The sequence below is a fragment of the Phyllostomus discolor genome, chromosome 11 (assembly GCF_004126475.2).
Source record: "Phyllostomus discolor isolate MPI-MPIP mPhyDis1 chromosome 11, mPhyDis1.pri.v3, whole genome shotgun sequence".
NCBI lineage: Eukaryota > Metazoa > Chordata > Mammalia > Chiroptera > Phyllostomidae > Phyllostomus > Phyllostomus discolor.
In genome coordinates, this window is record NC_040913.2 from 92,395,291 (window position 1) to 92,416,117 (window position 20,827).

Sequence of the window (20,827 nt, forward strand, 5' to 3'; positions counted from 1 at the left end):
AGCTCATTAACTATTAACTGAAATTCCTTTTCTTTTCATTCCCTCAAAAGTTACTGTTTACTTCATGGCTGTGATGAGATCTTCCACGTTTGTATCTTAGTCATAATGTACCTTTCTCCTCCCTAATATTAGTGGCTGTTTTTCAATAAAAAGGGAAATCTGACATCTGACCCCTTCTTTTCCTTTCTTCCTTGCTTTCTTCCTTCCTCCCTCCTTCCCTCCTTCCTTTTTTCCCTTCCTTCCCTCCCAGATTATATCCTCCATGCATCCATTTTTTGACTCACTCACAAATCAGTTCTGCTGTACTAGCACTCATTCATTTAAACATATGTTTGACTACTTTCTCTATTCCAGGCACCCTGTTCAAGGTGTTGAGAATGTAAGATAGTAACAGGACTTGTTATTTTAGAAATTCATGGCATAGTGAAAAAGGGAGACATATGAACAAGGTAAAGTAGAACTGACATGGAGAGGCAGAGATGGGGGAGAACTTCAGTGCATCACCTTGGATTCTTCTGGGCTTTATCACAATAATGCACTGACATAAACCCTGTATTAAAAAATACTGTCACTGTGATGACAGGGGTGGATCCGGAGAGGACCATGCTAAGTGAAATAATTGAGGTGGGAAAGGGCAAGAACCACAGGATGTCACTCACACGTGGGATACAAAACATAAAGCAACAAACAAGCAGAGTCACAGACACAGGCTACAGTGTGGTGGGCACCAGCGGGAAACAGGGGGCTGGGTGAGGTTAAAGAGGGCAGAGGGGCTCAAACACGTGGTGACCAAGGGGCACTTCCCTCTGGGTGGGGAGCACACAATGTAACACACTGATGATTTATTACAGAATGCTACAGTTGAAGTTGAAATAATCTTACTTAACCAATGACACCCGAATTAATTTAATTGTTTAAACATTAACAAGAAAGAAGTAGAAGTATTGTGGTCTCCAAAATCTCACCTGCTTGTGATGTCTGCGAGAGTTTGCCATGGTGAGAGCTTGTCTAGGATGAATCCATGCTCTTTTAAATAGGTAGCCAAAATAAAAAATTCTGAATAAAAAAGGAAAGATTATTTTCATTTAAAAAATTCCACCTCCTTATTGACCTCCTAAAAAGGGAGATGCTGTTCATATTCATAAACAAGTAACTAACTTGTCATAAAGGGGTATAGACACCTGCCATAAAAATCAATGAAAGACCAGATAACTTGTCGAACCAACTCAGTTTTTAAATTATTATTCTTCTCAAGCAGAGAAAGTACCAAACCTCCAAGTCGTAAGCAGAAGTGAGAATCAAGGAGGAAATGCTGGCTTAACTCTCAAGGTCTTCCTTTTGGTCAGGCAGAAACTTGGCTCTGTACCCATGTGTCTATACATGAAACCTCCTCAAATTACAGCCGAGACTCAATTGAACACCTTCATTAGGAAGATAGGCTTCTTGTCTCTGGTTGAGCATTTCAAACTCTTTCACAGGTCACCTGCCTCCACTGATGTGCACTGAACAAGGAGCCACCACCACACACTGCCAGTTCTTCCTGTAACCCAAGAATTCACTTCCAACCATGAGGCTCCTCTCCCTTCTCTTCCTCCTCCTTGTGTGTCTTACCCAGATGGCACCAGGTAAACTGTACATCCAACTGGTAGGATGAGCCAGTGGCTGCCCTAGGAGCCCAGAGTAGAGGGGTACAAAGTGTCTCTTAATCCACTGAGGCACTGAAATATGGAACAAGCAATTAACATGGTAGCTGAGAGAAGCATAGTATGCACAACACACTCCACCTGACAAATAAGGAAGGAGAAGCATGAAGAAATTAAAAAGGTTTTCCCAAGGTTGCCCACCACTAGTAATGATGATAGATTAACATTTTCCCAGAAAAAAAATAAGCTGATTTATTAAGTTGCATGTAAGCCCTGGTTGATGTGTCTCAGTGGATTACACATCAGCCTGTGAACCTAAAGCTCGCAGGTTTGATGCCCCGTCAGGGCACTCGCCTGGATTGGGGGCCAACTTCCCAGTAAGGGGCACATGAGAGGCAACCAGACATGGATGTTTCTCTCCTACTCTTTCTCCTTCCTTTCCTCTCTCTCTGAAAGCAAATAAACAAAATATTTTTTAAAATGGTAAAATGGACTCTGGGTGATGATGGTGTGTCAGTTCGGGGTTGTCGGATTTCATAAGTGTCCCTGATGTCTGGGGGCCTATGAGAACTGTACAGGTAGGGGTGGAAGATACATTGGGGATCTGTGTACCTTCCCCTCAATTTTCTTTTTAACCTAAAACTGCTCTGAAAATGCAAGTTTAGTCTTAATGGAAGCTATATATTTCTAAACAGCAAAAAGAAATCTTAGAAAAATTCTCACCAGCAAAAACTGGCACTATTTTTAAAAAATGCAGGAGTAAGAGGAGGAGAAAAAGAAGAAAGAGGAAAAGGGGGAAGATAAGATAACCAAGAGGAGAAGGAAGGAGAGGAAGGAGAAGAAGAAGAAGAATGGGAAGAGGAGGAGGAAAAAGAAGGAAGAGAAGAAGGAGAAGAAGAATATTATTTCTTTAGGCAGAAGAAAAAATAAACCAGGTGGAATGTGGCTGTACATGGAGAAATGAATTCAGCTGCTAAGGGCCTAGGCACTCAATCTTAAAGGGAAAGATTGTAAAGACCATCAAGGTGAGACCCAGATGAACATTATCTATTTTTTAAAAATCACTGGAGATATCAAACATAAAGATATAGATTAAAGGTGAAAGTATAGAAATTGATACGCTTTGGAAATATCAATCCAAAGAAAGAAAATAGGCTCTATAGTTTGCTAACTGACTATAAATCATGTCATAGATTTTGGGAAAAAGCATTACCAGAACTAAACAGGTGGAGGGCGGGGAGCAGTTTCCAGTCTTAAAGTGGTTCATTCATTCACCAGGAACACACACTAATACTAACTCAGAATGTACCTAATAACGGAATTGCAAACATTTTAAAGAAACACTGACAGAAATGAGACAACAAATTAATAATCATAAGTGGATATTTCAACATTTATCTGCCTGCAAGGAAAAATGAGGCAGACAACACATCAGTGTATCAGTAAAGATGTACAAGACTTGAACCACCCTGTCAGCCACTGTGACCCAGTGGAAATTTATTAGATACTTCACCCAATAAGAGCAGAATACACTAAAATGTCACACAATACAGCCGGCACTGAGCTACAAAACCAGTCTCAAAGATCAAAGCAATTTAAAATCATCCAGTGTATGTCAGTATCTCCAGCAGAATTGAAAAGATATCAATAAGAGAAAAATATCTGGAAAGCCTCCAACTTTGCAGAAATTAACCAGCATATTTCCAATGGCTCAGGGACAAATCACAGAACAAATTAGAAAATATGTTTAACAAATCAGAAATAAAAACACAACATACAAAACTGTAGCCAAGCCACATAAGTAGCGCTCAGAGAGAGATGTATAACATTGAATGCTTGTTTGGTAGAAGTGAGAAATGCTCCCAAATCAACAGGCTGACTTTCTACCACCAATAAGCCAGCATGGAAGGAGATAAACCCACAGGAAACACGGGAAAGGAAAGACAAGGCACACACAGCAGGGAAGGAAAAGCCAACGCTGGGTCCTGGAGAGGATGATGCCACCGCGAGTGCTCTCACTGGGTCACTGAGGACAAAGGCAGAACTCAAAGGAGGCCTCAGCTGTAGCCCAAGCTTCAGGGAAGCAGGACCACAGCTCTGCATCTCAGGGGACACGGACAGAGAGCTGCCACCAGGTGGCAGTCATCTGCACCCTCACTCCTGACATCATGCAAGGTCAGGTCACGCTCTGTCTTTAAAGGAGTTTGAGGTGTACCACCAGGAGCAACTACAAACTCAGGGCACTCCCTATCAACAGTCCAGTGACCACGTGTATGTCTTTGGCAAAATGCTCCTCAGGTCCTCTGCAAGTTTATCAGGGGTTCTTTGTTGTTGTTGTTACTGAGTTTGATGAGATCTTTCTATTTCAGATATTAACCCCTTGTCAGATACAGGGTTTGCAAATACATCTCCCATTCCCTAACTGCCTCACGGTGAACATCAAGTGAACGCAACACCTGTTCACAGTGTTGGTGGTTTCCTTTACCGGTCGGGGCTGACAGGTGTGTGCAAAGATGGTCAACATTATTAATCACCAAAGCAATGCAAATCAAAACCTCAGTATCACCTCCTAACTGTTAGCATAGTTACTAAGGAAATAAGAAGATCAAACATGGGGAGAAAAGGGCACCTTTTGCATGTTTGGAGGGACTGTAAATAGGCACAGCCACTGTGGACAACAATATGGCCGTCCCCCCAAAACCTAAAAATACAACTACCACACGATCCAACAATCCCCTTCCAAATGTGCACCTAAAGCAAAGAAAGCAGGGCCCTCAGAAAGATATCTGTACTCCCCTGGTCCCTAGAGGAATATTCACAGTAGCTATGATTCGAAAAAAGCCTTCATGCTCACTGACAGACAGGTGAATACAGATCATGTGACATGTACATGGGGGCGCGGGTCTAAGTGGGGTAAAAGTACAGAAGAACACTCTTGTCTGGAGGGATGAGAACACTGCCCAGGAAAGGTATCTGCCCCCTGTGCCCCCTGCGGCACACAGGACCCACCGAGGTTTCCACCACGGATGGATGAGTGAAGAAACACAGGAATATGTGCCAAGGAACATAACTCAACCAGGAAAAAGGAAACCTTGCCCTTTGCAACACCATCCAGGAAACTCGAGGGCCTTGTGCTAAGTGGTGTAAGGCAGGCAGAGAAGGAAAACCACTATCTAACCTCCTTGTGTGTGGAATCCTAAAAAACTGACTCAGATCCACAGAACAGACTGGTGGTCTCCTGGGGAAGTGGGGGTGGGGGTCATCTGAGACCCAACAAACTAGCAGTTATGAGGGCAACAATCCCAGGGATGCAGGGCACAGCATGGTGAGTACAGTTAATAATCTGGTGTGTGTATCTGAAACCTCCTTAGAGAGTGGAACAGGCAAGTCCTTATTGTAAGGAAAAACCTATAATCTGGTAGTTCATGTCCACTAGACTTTCTGGGAAAATCATTTTACAAAAGATAAAAATAGGAAATCTTTATAATGGAACCTGGGACTCATCCACTGTGATATGCCAAGGGTATCTCAATAAAAATTCCTTTAAAATGCTCCTGCTGGCTCTCTGGCATTGGAAAATGGTAGCAGGAGAATCCTGCAATCCACCTGTTCCATGCTGAACTTCTAAATATCAGTATACCAGTATTCCTTTGATACTGGAAACTGTAGGCAGTAGGGGTCGGAACTGACACCAAGCATGAAAAGCCTGAAAACCTCTCAGTCCCTTCAGCTTCCTCCAAGGCCCTCAGCAGGGCGTGGAATTTCCCCAAGGAAGCTTCCTTAAAGCAGTGCACAGGGCAAACACACCGGGGTGGCGAGCAGCTTTGGAGGCGGTGGACACCAGAGCCGAGTCGCGCAGGGGACCCGGACTCCCAGGGTCACCATTCTGGCTCGAGCTTTGGCGGTGAGAGAAGCCAGGCCACTGTGGGGAGTGGCGGGCTCGATCGGGAGGAATTTCTCAAGAGGAAGGAGTGAAAGAACACAGACACTGTTTGGGGAATTCTCCTGAAGTGATCAGTGGCTCTGGCCTGTCTGCTCCCCAGCTGTGAGAGCGCAGGCAGCGGACCGGCCGCGCCCGCGCCCGCTCACGGGAGCGTCGGCGCGGGGGCGGCGCCTGCGGGGGGAGCATCCCCGCACACCAGCCCACAGCAGTAACCCTGGGGAAAGACCTGATTCTCACACCCAGGGCCCAAAGCTGAAGAGCCAGTACCATCTCCAGGGCCCAAGGAAGAAAAGCCAAACAAATCATCCTTCAGCCTGCCTCAACCAGCAAGAGCAGAAAAACCGGTTTGGCCACTTTGAAATCAAGAGACTTTTTAATTTGATTCTATTTTTTTAACAATTTTTAATTTTTTAAGTTTTATTGTTTTTATTCTCTTTTGACTTCTTTTTCCTCTCTTACCTGATCTTGTTTTATTCCTTCCTCCTTCCTGTCCTCCAATTTTATCTCTTCTTCCTGCCTTCGTCTGCCTTTTCTATTTTTTACTTTTTTAAATTTTTTCCTAAATACCTACAAGTGAGACAAAATCCTGGATCGGTGAAAAGACCAAAGTTGAACCCAAAGAAGGGGCATCACAACAGCTGGGACAGTGAGATAAATGTCACTCTGCTATTACAGAGAACCTGCAAGTTATTGCATATTTGTATTATTATTATTTTTCCAGTGTTCCTACATCTTTTTTTTAACAGTATTTTTATATCCCTCTTATTTTTGTATAGCCTGCTTTGCTAGGCTGGTTTTATTGTATGACCTGACAGCTTTCCCCTGATATCTCTTTCTATACTGTATTACTAATCTACTGTCCATTAATTCACCTGGGTCCCATCAGCATACTACTCGATGTTCTGTACTCCCTATCCTTGTTATCTAGATTTCATAGACTCTGCCATATGAATGTTGCCATAATATTATTGTAAATAACTGCTGTTCCATGCAATTGTAATTACTTCACAACACTCCCCCCCCCAGATCTTAGCCCATTTCAAAGTTTCCTGAACTCTATTACTGTAGTGGTTAACTCTATTCTCTCACACACTACACCTATTTACTATCCTTCACTCTCACCTTACCCCAGAATCTGACCGCCCACAACTTCTCTGCTTTATAGATCCAACTCACAATCCTTCCTCCCCCAACAAGAGTCTTATCTTCTTTCCATCCTTTCTAAAAATCAGCTAGCTGGGTGGAAGACCATGGTTAACACTATACATAGTGAAAGGATCTCCTATATCTTCCCTACTTGCTACTACTGTAAATAGCATAGAATTCTCTGTTGCTGTCTTAAACCATTTTGCCTTCCGCTCCAACTGATGACAAAAAAGAATAGGTGGAGGAGGTGAACACCAGGATACCCACTGGAAGAGGAAACCCAACAACAAAGGAACCACTAACAGAGAACAGCAGAAGAAGGTGAAGGAGGGAGTAGTAACCACACAAACCTCAATCCAGGACTTATCTGGAAATACAACTAAACAGTAGAGACAGTACCCAATACAAACAACTGAACAAGATTTCTTTAAACCTTGTACACACAGAAGAACCAGCTTCAACACAACCTGCCCTCACCAGCGCGACAAAATACAGAAGGTAGTGGACAGAGTGACCCACATTTAACCAGCTGGCAGGAAGGAACCACCAAAGAAAGACTCAACAACAATGAAAACCCAAAGGCAAACACAAAGCCAACTTAAATGACAGCCCAAGACCAGCGAGCTTGGGGGGTCAAGGAAACAGCACCACTGAAATTCACTGCTATTCTACTAAAGAAGTTCACATCATAAACCCAGGGAGCCAGAACAGATCAATATGAGAAGCTGAGGCGAACAAGAAGAGTCTCACAAACAATGGGAAGACAAAGAAATAATCCCCAAATGAAAGGAAAGGAGGAAGCCTCAAAAAGAATGCTAAGTGAAACAGAGGCAATTCAACTATCAGATATTGAATTCAAAGCAGTGATTGTCAGGAAGCTCAATGAGCTCACAATGAGCTACAAGAAACTACAGGGAAGCTACAATGAACTCAATGAAAACTACATCAGCATAAAAAAGGAAATAGAAACTCTCAACAAGGGCCAAGAGGAAATGAAGAATACAATCTCTGAACTGAAGAACACAGTAGAAGGAATGAAAAGCAGGATCGATGAAGCAGAAGATCGGATCAGCGAGCTAGAGGACAAAGTAGAAGAAAACACCCAGAAAGAGCAAGAAAAGGAAAAGAGGCTCAGAAAAAATGAAGAGAGATTGAGAGAAATGCAAGACAATATGAAACGTAATAATATCCGTATAATAGGGATACCAGAAGGAGAAGAAGAAGAACAAGGGATAGAAAACCTAGTTGAACAAGTGATGATGGAAAACTTCCCTGATTTGATGAGACAAAAAGTCACACAAATCCAGGAAACACAGAGAGTCCCAATCAAGAGGAACCCAAAGAGGCCCACCTCAAGACACATCATAATTAAAATGGCAAAATTTCAAGACAAAGAGAGAATCTTAAAGGCAGCAAGGGAGAAACAGGAAGTAACATACAAGGGGGCCCCAATAAGGCTAACAGCTGACTTCTCAATGGAAACACTCCAAGCCAGAAGAGAATGGCAAGAAATAATCCAAGTAATGAGAACCAGAGGCCTGCAACCACGACTACTTTACCCAGCAAGGCTCTCAATTAAGATAGAAGGCCAAATAAGAAGCTTCTCAGACAAAAGAAGTCTAAAAGAATACACCTCCACTAAACCAGCTCTGCAAGAGATGCTGAAGGGACAGCTTTAAGGAAAGAAAGGAAAAGAGAGAGTGAGAGAGGATCACACGTACATAAAAGGCAATGAATAAGTACCTATCAATAATAACCTTAAACGTAAATGGATTAAACACTCCAATCAAAAGACATAGAATAGCTGATTGGATAAGAAAACATGACCCACACATATGCTGTCTACAAGAGACCCACCTCAGGATAAAAGATCTGCACAGGTTGAAAGTGAAGGGCTGGAAACAAATTTTCCAAGCAAATGGACAGGAAAAAAAAGCCGGGGTAGCAATACTCATATCTGACAAAATAGACTTCCAAAGAAGGACGATAAAGAGAGACCCAGAAGGTCATTTCATAATACTCAAGGGAAGAATTCACCAAGAAGACATAAATATTGTAAATATATATGCACCCAACATAGGAGCACCCAAATACATAAAGAAAATCTTAGAGGACTTCAAGAAAGATATGGACAGCAACACAATTATTGTGGGGGATTTTAACACCCCACTATCAAAAATGGACAGATCTTCCAAACAAAATATCAACAAAGATATTGTGGCATTGAACAATACCCTAGACGAACTGGGCTTTACTGATATTTACAGAACCCTCCATCCCAAAGAAGCTAAATACACATTTTTTTCAAATGTACATGGAACATTTTCAAAGATTGACCACATGATAGGACACAAAACAAGCCTCAACAATTTCAAAAAAATTGAAATCATACCAAGCAATTTCTCGGATCACAAGGGACTGAAACTAGAAACCAACCCCAAGGAAAAAAACCCAAAACATTCAAATTCATGGAGATTAAACAGCATGCTATTAAACAATGAATGGGTCAAGAATGATATTAGGGAAGAAATCAAACGGTTTTTGGAAACAAATGAAAACGAACTCACAACAACCCAAAACTTATGGGACACAGCCAAGGCAGTCCTGAGAGGGAAGATCATAGTGATACAGGCCCACCTAAAAAAGTTAGAAACATTTCAAACAAACAACCTAACCCTACGTCTACAAGAACTCGAGGAACAACAACAAGACAGCCCAGAGCAAGCAGAAGGAAGGAAATAACCAAGATCAGAGCAGAATTAAATGACATAGAGACTAAAAGCACAATTCTAAAGATCAATGAATCCAAGAGTTGGTTCTTTGAAAAGATAAACAAAATCAACAAGCCTTTAAGCAGACTCATCAAGAAAAAAAGAGAGAAAACCCAAATAAACACAATCAGAAATGAAAGAGGAGAGTACAACAGATACCACAGAAATACAAAGGATTGTAACAAATTACTACAAAGAGCTGTATGCCAAGAAATTTGAAAACCTACATGAAATGGGCAAATTTCTAGAAAAATATAACCTTCCAAAACTCAATAAAATGGAAGCAGAAAGCCTGAACAAACCAATAACAGCAAAAGAAATTGAAGCAGTAATCAAAAAACTCCCAACACACAAAAGCCCTGGACCAGATGGTTTCACAGGAGAATTCTACAAAGCATTTAAGGAAGAACTAACACCTATCCTTCACAAACTATTTCAAAAAATCCAAAAAGATGGAAGACTCCCAAACTCTTTTTATGAGGCCAACATCATCTTAATTCCAAAACCAGATAAAGACACAAGAAAGAAAGAAAACTACAGGCCAATATCGCTGATGAACATTGACGCTAAAATCCTCAACAAGATACTGGCAAACCGCATCCAACAGTACATTAAGAAGATCATACACCATGACCAAGTGGGATTCATTCCAGGTATGCAAGGATGGTACAATATACGCAAATCAGTAAATGTAATACATCACATAAACAAAAGCAAAGACAAAAACCACATGATCATATCAATAGATGCAGAAAAAGCATTTGATAAGGTACAGCACCCATTTATGATAAAAACACTCAGTAAAGTGGGAATAGAGGGAGCATTCCTCAACATAATGAAGGCCATATATGAGAAACCTACAGCCAACATTATACTCAATGGGCAAAAATTAAAATCTTTTCCACTAAGAACAGGAACAAGACAAGGATGTCCACTTTCACCACTTCTATTCAATATAGTACTGGAAGTTCTAGCCACAGCAATCAGACAAGAAAAAGAAATAAAAGGAATCCAAATCGGAAAGGAGGAAACAAAACTGTCACTGTTTGCAGATGACATGATAGTGTACATAGAAAATCCTATAGACTCCACCAAAAAACTGCTTGACCTAATAAATGAATTTGGCAAAACAGCAGGATACAAAGTCAATATCCAGAAATCAAGGGCATTTCTGTACACCAACAATGAAACAGCAGAAGCAGAAATCAAGAAAAAAATCCCATTTGAAATAGCAAAAAGAAAAATAAAATACCTAGGAATAAACCTAACCAAAGAGGTAAAAGACCTGTATTCAGAAAACTACATAACACTGAGGAGAGAAATCAAGGAAGACACAAACAAATGGAAACATATACTGTGTTCATGGATTGGAAGAATTAATATCATTAAAATGTCCATACTACCAAAAGCAATTTACACATTCAATGCAATACCTATTAAAGTACCAATGGCATATTTCACAGACATAGAACAAACACTTCAACAATTTATATGGAACCATAAACGACCCCGAATAGCTGCTGCAATTTTGAGAAAGAAGAGTAAAGTAGGAGGAATCACAATACCTGACACTAAACTATACTACAAGGCCACTGTAATCAAAACAGCCTGGTACTGGCATAAAAACAGGCACATAGACCAATGGAACAGAACAGAGAGCCCAGAAATAAACCCAAGCCTCTACGGTCAATTAATATTGGACAAAGGAAGCACCAACATAAATTGGAATAAAAATAGCCTCTTCAACAAATGGTGTTGGGAGAACTGGACAGCTACGTGCAAAAAAATGAAACTCGAGCACCAACTTACACCTTACACAAAAATAGATTCAAGGTGGATAAAAGACTTAAATATAAAGCGTGACACCATTAAAGTCCTAGAAGAGAACGTAGGTAGGAAAATCTCAGATATTTCACGCAGAAACTTTTTTAGTGACTTATCTCCTAGAGCAAGGGACATAAAGGAAAGAATAAACAAATGGGGCCTCATCAAGATTAAAAGCTTTTGCACAGCTAAGGAAAACAGTATCAAAATAAAAAGAGAACCAACTGTATGGGAAAACATATTTGCCAATGATACCTCAGACAAGGGTTTAATCACCAAAATATATAAAGAACTTACACGACTCCACTCTAAGAAGACAAGTAACCCAATTAAAAAATGGGCAAAGGACTTGAAGAGACACTTCTCCAAGGAGGACATACAGAAAATCCAAAGACACATGAAGCGATGCTCAATATCGCTAGCCATCAGAGAGATGCAGATTAAAACCACAATGAGATACCACTTCACACCAGTCAGAATGGCCATCATAAACAAAGCAACAAACAACAAGTGTTGGAGAGGATGTGGAGAAAGGGGGTCCCTAGTGCACTGTTGGTGGGAATGCAGACTGGTACAACCACTATGGAAAGCAGTTTTGAACTTCCTCAGAAAACTAAAAATGGATCTGCCTTTTGACCCAGCAATTCCATTGCTGGGACTCTATCCTAAGAACACTAAAACACCAATACAAAAGAACCTTTGCACCCCGATGTTCATAGCAGCACAATTTACAATAGCCAAGTGCTGGAAGCAACCAAGATGCCCATCAGTAAATGAATGGATCAAAAATCTATGTACATTTACACAATGGAATTCTATGCAGCAGAAAGAAAGAAGGAGCTCCTACCCTTTGCGACAGCGTGGATGGAGCTGGAAAGCATTATGATAAGTGAAACAAGCCAGGCAGTGAGAGACAAAGACCACATGATCTCACCTTTAACAGGAATCTAAACAACAAAACAAAACAAAACAAAACAAAAAACTAGCAAAATATAACCTAAGACACTGAAATAGGGGATAGTCTGACAGTGGCCGGAGGGGAGAGAAGAGGGAATTTCAGGGGGGAATGGGTAGAGATTACCGGAACAAATTTGGAGGACACATGGACAAAAACTAGGGGTGGGGGGTAATGGGGGGAAGGGGGGAGGGTTGGGTGGGTGGGCTGGAATGGGAGTAGGGGGGGGGAAACTGTACTTGAACAATGATTAAAATAAAATAAATAAATAAATAAATAAATAAATAAAAAAGCAATGCAACAGGACACAGCCTCCTCCCCTGTGGGTCCAGATGGAAAACGGAGGAGGAATGAAACCCACAGCTGTGAAGCTCATTCCTGGAACCCCTGGGGAATGACACTGTTCCCTGGATGGTAAATGACACTCAGTCTCACTTTGCAAAAATGAATGTCATTATTTGGTGTCTGTAAATGGCACTGGGACTTGCAAGGGGATCGTCCTCACTCTTCAGAGACAAAGCATGAAATCACCAGGGTGACACGCACAATATTGGCCGAGTCCTTTCACCAGACCAGAGAAATATTTTGGAAACCTGATGAGTCCAGATAGAGTGCACAGAGACCCCCTAGCACACCCAGGTTTGCCACAGGCTCCCTGGCCTGGAAGACACAGGGTTAAGGTCAGGATGTCGGAGACCTGGTTCCAGAGCCAACCTGGTCACCAGGAGGGGAAGAAAGTGACAAGAGAGATGTGGCATGCCAGTGATAGGGTCTCCTTCACAACATCCTTCCATGTCTGGCTGCACCATTCTCCAGGGCCCATCAGAAACTCCCCTGTGAAGGCCACCCCCACCCTGACACCTGATGGAACCCACAGCTTCCTGTGAGCGCACCTCCACCCAGCCCTTCACTTGGGCCCTCAGAAGTCCACATCTTAATGAGCACCCAGAGTGGACCGTGAACACATTCCACATCTCTCTCCAGCGTCTCCTTAGGGCACTGGTCTAAAATGACCCTGGATTATGGATTTTTTCACCACCACATCTGAAACAAATGCATTGATACATTCTCTACACAGGATTATAATCTATGTGAGTAGATGTTTCTCTCTCTCAAACATCCTCCGACTGAAATGGAAGGAGTCGGGATGGATGTGCCTTCCTTGGTCTCTGACACACTACCCCTTAGTGTGGGGCTTCGGGCTGTCCCTGTCCTGGGGCCACCGTTTACTAGGCTGGGTCTCAGAGCAACAGGGAGGTTTTGGGTGGCACCCCAAGACCTCGCATAGCCTGAGGTCATGGGTGCATTCAGAACCGGGTGCCATCCAACACACATAGGGTGAGGAGCTCCTGCCATTCCCTCAGAGAGTCCCCAATGGACCCAAATGGCAGGGAGAGCCCAGCCTTGACATGTCTGAGGAGAGGACAAATCACTGGCTCTCCAGCACAGTTGTCAGGTACAGCTGCATGTCTCCGGAGTATCTGAGTGACCCTAAGCTGCAAGGGCTGCCCTTGCTTTTGATACAGAGACTCAGGGGACACAGGTTGGTCAACATTTCACCCTCCATTTTTCCTAAGAGGAAGACAAACAAACCATGTACTTTCTCATCACCTGCTACCAGGGATGTTGGTCAGTTTTTGAGATTTTCCACACCACTGTCACCATCCTTGGTAACCTATGGAGGCTCAGGCCCACCTGTCTCTTGTCCCTCACAATTCCTGTAGAAAGACCTGGTTCCTAGTGTGACCTGAGACTGTACAGGAAACACAGCACTGACAGATTCAAAGTTGCACGAGGCAAGCAGATGAACTCCAGAAAGTTTATTCTGGCATGGAGACAGCCCTGCCCTGCTTCTGTCCTTGCCCCAACTGAAGGTTCTCCCAGAGTTTCCCCTTCCCATTTTGCATACAGAGGAGTAGGTATGCTGGAGGACTTGCTCATGAGGAACAGGAGAAATGGACAATTTAGTAACTCTGAAGTAACCCAAGTTACAGCCCCTGCTGAACTCTGCAGGAACCTGGAGCCTTATATAAGGGCAAGGCTTCACTTCCCCTCCACTCAGCTGCTCAGCTTCCCAGCCGCCAGCATGAGGATCCACCACCTTCTGCTTGCATTCTTCTTTGTGTTCCTGCTGTCTGTGCCAGGTGAGCGGGGCAGAGCCAGGGGGCCTCACAGGTTGGAAGGGCAGGGCAGTCCCTCTCTGTGCCCTGATCTCTCTCCTTCACCTTCTCTCTCTCCCCTGTCTTCCTCTGTCTCCCCACCCACATCACTCTGTTCTCTGTCTTTTGTCTTCTAGGCACACTATGTTCGAAAGTTGTCATTTTATTCATTGTCTCCATGGCTGTATTCCAACACAGAGCAGTATCAAGGAGGGAGGAGGGAAGAGCAGGAAGAGGGGAAGGAAGGCAGAAAGACTGAAAAGGCCAGGAAGAGAGGATCGAGGAAGTGTGAGGTCTCACATACTTCCCAGAGATGAGAAACACTACTACAGAAGGAGTCCTAGAAGCGATCTTTAGTTTCAATGGTCACTTACTTAGTCATTAGGTTCTCCTTCAACAATCTCTCCACCTAAGCTCTATCTCAGCTCCAATACTTGGCTGAGGAAATGATTTGGAAAACAAAGGTTAAAAATAGACACCTGCTGGCTGTTTCTGATTCTGAAACCACTGGGCTGAGTGCGAACCTGACCTTGCAGGGCTTCCTGGTGACTCTCTGTTGGAGGTCCTCAACGGGCACAAGCTCTGTCTAGTCCCACCCGTCCCTAGGCCCCCAGCTCAGAGACTTTAAGCAGCTGGTTCTAGAAACAAAAGGAACCTCTTGAGGCTCAGCAGTTCTCATCTGTCTGGAAAGGGGATCCTAACTTTACAGACTCATCTCTTTTATCATAATGCAGTCACCACCACCTTGAGGGTTCTCTCAAGTACACACAGACACAGATTGCTTTTGAAAACGGTGCTTTGATTTCTGACATTCTTTGCCCCTTTTTATTTTCCTTGTAGGTTTTTCTCAGGATTTGGATCCTATAACATGCCTGTTGAGAAGAGGTGTATGCTGGAATGTCCGTTGTCCTGCAAATACAAGATCAATAGGCTACTGTCTCTGGCCAACAATGAAATGCTGTGTACGAAAGTAATTTGAAAACTGAGAACCAGTTGTCACAGAGAAGTCAGAAATGTGCCCTTTGCAAAGACATGGAATTTGAATAAAATAGAACCACTTGGTTCAAAAACCAAGAATCTTGCCCTTTTGTCATTCTGGTGACTATGCAGAGATAGATAACCAGGGTGGATCGCCAAATCCCTGGAGGGCCCCTTGGAAGCTCCCCTACTGACCTTCAGGGACCCCACGCTGCTGTCTTCCTCTGTTTTTCTGGTTCAGGGGCCCCTTTGGGTCACCTGAGCTCCCCAGTGACCCCTGTGCTTTCTTAGTATGTACACTTGGCTCTTGCCCTGTGACCCCTCACCTGCCTCATGTCACCGCACTGACAAGTGCCTCCTTCACCCAGTCCCCACAGAGTACCCGCTCCTCAGGGACCGGACCCATGCTCCACACAGGAAGGGACCCCTCCTTCCTTTAGGCTGCCCAAGTCCTCCCTTCTTTTTGGTTCCTGTGGGTCAACCTCCAATTCTCCCTTTGGCTATAAAACCTCTATGGGAGTGGACTTGACTCACTTTATCTATGAACTGGTCCTTCAGGAAAACATGGCTTCATTCATTGGGACCCATTTGGTGGCAATGAGGAGTCAGGCACAGTGTGTCTCTCCAGGGGGACACAACTTGAGGCAGGTCAGGGGTCTAGCACAGCAGTCCTTTTGAATGTATGTGTGCAGGAAGACGACCGACCATGGGACACAGAACAGGGGACCACACACCAGAAGGAAGACAACAGAGATGGCAGGGGGAGCAGAGAGATGCTGGTCTCACCTGCCTCTTGTCCTTGCTAGTTGTTTGAGCAACACCCTTTGGAGGGAGTGTCTACAGTGCCCACTTCTCACCTTCTCTTGGGGGTGACATCACTCAAGTCTGACTCACCCCCACCTCTGCACCAAACTGACCCCTGTCTAGAGGAATCATAATGCATGCTGACCTCACTCAATGCTTTCTGTGCTGACTCTGACGTGACCTGCCCCAAACCCTAATTATGTGCTGATGGGCAGCTGCTCTTAGGTGTTCCTACCTGGAAGGACAGCAGCAGACAGCCTGTGAAGGGTGCAGGAAACTATTGCTCAGTGGGTGTTCAGGAGAGAGCCACATGTGGTAGAGGAAGAGGTGGGAATAAATCATAATATTTAGGGAGTCAATAAAAATTATTGCTTTCAGGGTACAAGCATAGGAGGTACGAATGTGGACAATAGCTTTCACTCTATACACTTTGTTCTATTAATATTATTATTACACTATTATTATTTTGCTAGAGTCAAGGAAGTGACTCCCTCAGAGCTACTTTGTAGAATTAAGTGTGACTTATCTAAACAAATTACCACACTTACTCTATTTTTAAGTGTATATCACCAAACTAAAATAGGTCCCTATTTAGTGAAAAATTCAAATGCTGATGCAAAGATTCAAAACTCTCCTTTCACCTTTGCTCCAGCAAGAAAGAAAGAAACAAATTGTGGAAACTTATTCATCTCTGGAGCCATTCAATAAGTGAAATGCAGAGGGGAATTGTGTGAACTTACCTACAATTCTAGGTTCTTTTGAAGATCATCTTTTTTCCATCCCAGAAATAACGGAAGTTTCACTACCAGATTCTAATTTCATGGGCCACCCCCCAAGAAAAAACAATTTGGTCAAATCCACTTTTAAATTGCAGTGTTTTTCTGAGACATTCTATACCTTAATGGAAGAAACCAAGAGCTTGTATGATTTCTGAAACCCAGAGGTTGCCTAGGAAGCGCTTCTTGCATTGGGATGGTTCCCTGGCAGGGACGTCAGCTCCAGCACAGCTCTGCATGGAGAGGTACAGCCAGCCACTCACTCAACTGATCTCCCAGTTTCTGAGATGGGACACGGGAGCGTGGTACTTGATTCCTCATCAAAGGTACAGGTAAAACTGAAGTATCAAAAAGCTATTTCAAGATCACTCAGCTAATAAGGGGCAGATGAAGGACTGTGAACCAAGGTCAATCTGACCCCAAAGCTCATTAACTATTAAGTGGAATTCCTTTTCTTTTTATTCCCCCAAAGTTTACTGCTTACTTCATGGCTCTGATGAGTTCTTTGACGTTTGTTTCTTAGTCATAATGTACCTTTCTCCTCCCTAATATTAGTGGCTGTTTTTTGATAAGTAGGGAAATCAGATTTTCTCTGTCTCCTTGTTTTCCTTTCTTCCTTTCTTTCTTCCTTCCTCCCTCCCTCCTTCCTTCCTTCTTTCCCTTTCTTCAATAACTCATTTATTTCCATCATGCATCCATTTTTTGACTCACTCACAAATCAGTTCTGCTGTACTAGATTTCATTCATTTAAACATATGTTGACTACTTTCTCTATGCCAGGCACCCTGTTCAAGGTGTTGAGAATGTGAGATAATAACAGGACTTGTGATTTAGAAATTTGTGGCATAGTGAAAAAGGGAGACATATAAACAAGGTAAAGTAGAACTGACATGGAGAGGCAGAGATGGGGGAGAACTTCAGTGCATCACCTTAGATTCTTCTGGGCTTTATCACAATAAAGCATTGACGTAAAACCTGTATTAAAAAATACTGTCACTGTGACGACATGGATGGATCCTCAGAGGATCATAGTAAGTGAAATAATTGAGGTGGGAAAGGGCAAGAACCACAGGATGTCACTCACACGTGGGATATAAAACATAAAGCAACAAAAAGGCAGAGTCACAGACACAGGCAACTGTGTGGTGGGCACCAGCAGGAAATCGGGCTGGGTGGAGGTCAAAGAGGGCAGAAGGGCTCAAACACATGGTGACAAAAGGACACTACCCTTGTAACAGGGTGCAGCCAAGCGGGGAGCCTCAAATAGGGATCTGTAATAAGATCCAGAAGAGCCTGGAGATAATTGGCTCCACACCACAGGGCCACACCTGCCCCGAATCTGGCAGCTGTAGCCAATTGTGAGAGGAGCCAGAAATGGGGCTTCAGAGGAAGATTAGTGCTGGGATTTAAACCGAGACTCTGCAGCCATTTGAGGGGGAGAGTCATGCACAGCCCTGCAAGAGAGAACAACACAGCTTTAGCAGAGTGAAGACTCTCTTGGCCCTGAGGGAGAGAACCATGCAGCCTTGATGGAGTGGAGACTCCAGCAGCCATGAGGGAGAGAACCACGCGGCCCTGGCAGAGTGGGGACTCCCGTGGTCCGGGGAGAGAGGACCACGTGCCTTTGCCAGAGTAGGGACCCCCGCAGCTTTAGGAGATATGGTACTCTGGACTGGGCAAAGGGGGAAGGAAGGAAGGACTGTGTCTGTTTGTGGGTGTTTTAAGGGACTTTAGGATTTTTGGTGAAGACATTAGGTCCCTACTTTAAGTTTGTATAGCATTAAATAAACGTTTCCTCTCCTTTTCATAAATCTCTGGCATTGACAGATGTCTTTCCTCTGGTGTCGAACATAACGAACCTGGGGGCTTCTTTCAGTAATACTATATCATCTCAGGCCCCCCCCCTTGTTTGTTCTGTAACACCCTCTTTTGGTGAGCACACAATGTAATGTACAGATGATTTCTTACAGAATTGAACACTTCAAATTGATATAATCTTACTTAACCAATATTACCCGAATTAATTTAATTGTATAAAAACTAACAAGAAAGAAGAAGAAATATTGTGGTCCCCAGAGTCTCACGTGCTTGTAACGTCTGTGAGAGTTTGGCATGGTGAGAGCTTGTCTAGGATGCATCCATGCCCTTTTACACAGGTAGCCAAAAACAAAAAAGTTAGTAGAAAAGGAGAGATTATTTCATTTACAAAATCTTACCTCCTTATTTACCTCCTAAACAGGGAAATGGTCATCATATTCCTAAACAAGAAACTCACTTGTCATAAAGGGGTAGAGACAACTGCCATAAAGATGAATGAATGACTGGATAATTTGGTGAGTCAACTCAGTTTTTAAATTATTGTTTATCTCAAGCAGAAAAAGTACCAAACTTCCAAGTCCTAAGCAGAAGTGACAATCAAGGTGGAAATGCTGACTTAACTCTCAAGGTCTTCCTTTTGGTCAGGCAGAAACTTGGGTCTATACCCACGTGTCCATAAACGAAACGTCCTCAAATTACAGCCGAGCCTCAATTGCACACCTTCATTAGGAAGACAGGCTTCTTGTCTCTGGCTGAGCATTTCAAACTCTTTCAAAGATCACCTGCCTCTACTGATGTGCGCTGAACAAGGAGACACAACCAGACACTGCCAGTTCTTCCTGTAATCCAAGAATTCACTGCCCACCATGAGGCTCCTGTCCATTCTCTTCCTCCTCCTCGTGTGTCTTACCCAGATGGCACCAGGTAAACTGTAGATCCAACTGGTAGGATGAGCCAGTGGCTGACCTAGGAGCCCAGAGTAGAGGGGGCCAAAATGTCTCTTAATCCACTGAGGCATTGAAATATGTAACAACAGATTAACATGGTAGCTGAGAAGAAGCATAGTGTGCACAACGCAATCCACCTGACAAATAAGGAAGCAGAAGCATGAAGAAATTAAAAAGGTTTTCCCAAGTTTTCCCACCACTGGTAATGATGATAGATTAACAATTTCCCTGAAAATAAATAAGCTTATATATTAAGTTGCATGTAATCCCTGGTTAATGTGGCTCAGTGGATTACACATCAGCCTGTGAACCTAAAAGTCACAGGTTTAACTGTATGGGAAAACATATTTGCCAATGATACCTCAGACAAGGGTTTAATCTTTAAAATATATAAAGAACATATGACTCCACTCTAAGAAGACAAGCAACCCAATTAATAAATGGGCAAAGGACTTGAACACACACTTCTCCAAGGAGGACATACAGAAGATCCAAAGACACATGAAATGCTGCTCAATATCACTAGCTATCAGAGACATGCAAATTAAAACCACAATGAGATGCCACTTCACACCAGACAGAATGGTCATCATAAACAGAGCAACAAACAACAAGTTTTGGAGAGGTTGTGGAGAAAAGGTGTCCCTAGTGCACTGCTGGTGGGACTGCAGACTGGTACAACCACTATGGAAAGCAGTATGGAACTTCCTCAGAAAACTAAAAATGGATCTGCCTTTTGACCCTGCAATTCCACTGCTGGGACTCTATCCTAAGAACCCTGAAACACCAATCCAAAAGAACCTATGCACCCCAGTGTTCATAGCAGCACAATTTACAACAGCCAAGTGCTGGAAGCAACCAAGATGCCCATCAGTAAATGAATGGATCAAAAAACTATGGTGCATTTACACAATGGAATTCTATGCAGCAGAAAGAAAGAAGGAGCTCCTACCCTTTGCAACAGCATGGATGGAGCTGGAAAGCATTGTGCTGAGCGAAACAAGCCAGGCAGTGAAAGACAAATACCACATGATCTCACCTTTAACAGGAGCCTAAACAACAA

At 43.2% G+C, this 20,827-nt stretch overlaps 1 long non-coding RNA gene across 1 annotated transcript; it reads right to left on the minus strand.

Moving 5' to 3' along the window:
* Positions 1–762: 762 nt before the first annotated feature.
* On the minus strand, positions 763–16,217 carry LOC118497305. Its single transcript, XR_004899829.1, has 3 exons — positions 16,084–16,217; positions 8,281–8,285; positions 763–773 (listed from the first exon to the last, which is right to left on the minus strand). It is a non-coding gene; the product is annotated as an uncharacterized LOC118497305 (long non-coding RNA).
* Between the last annotated feature and the right edge of the window lie 4,610 nt (positions 16,218–20,827).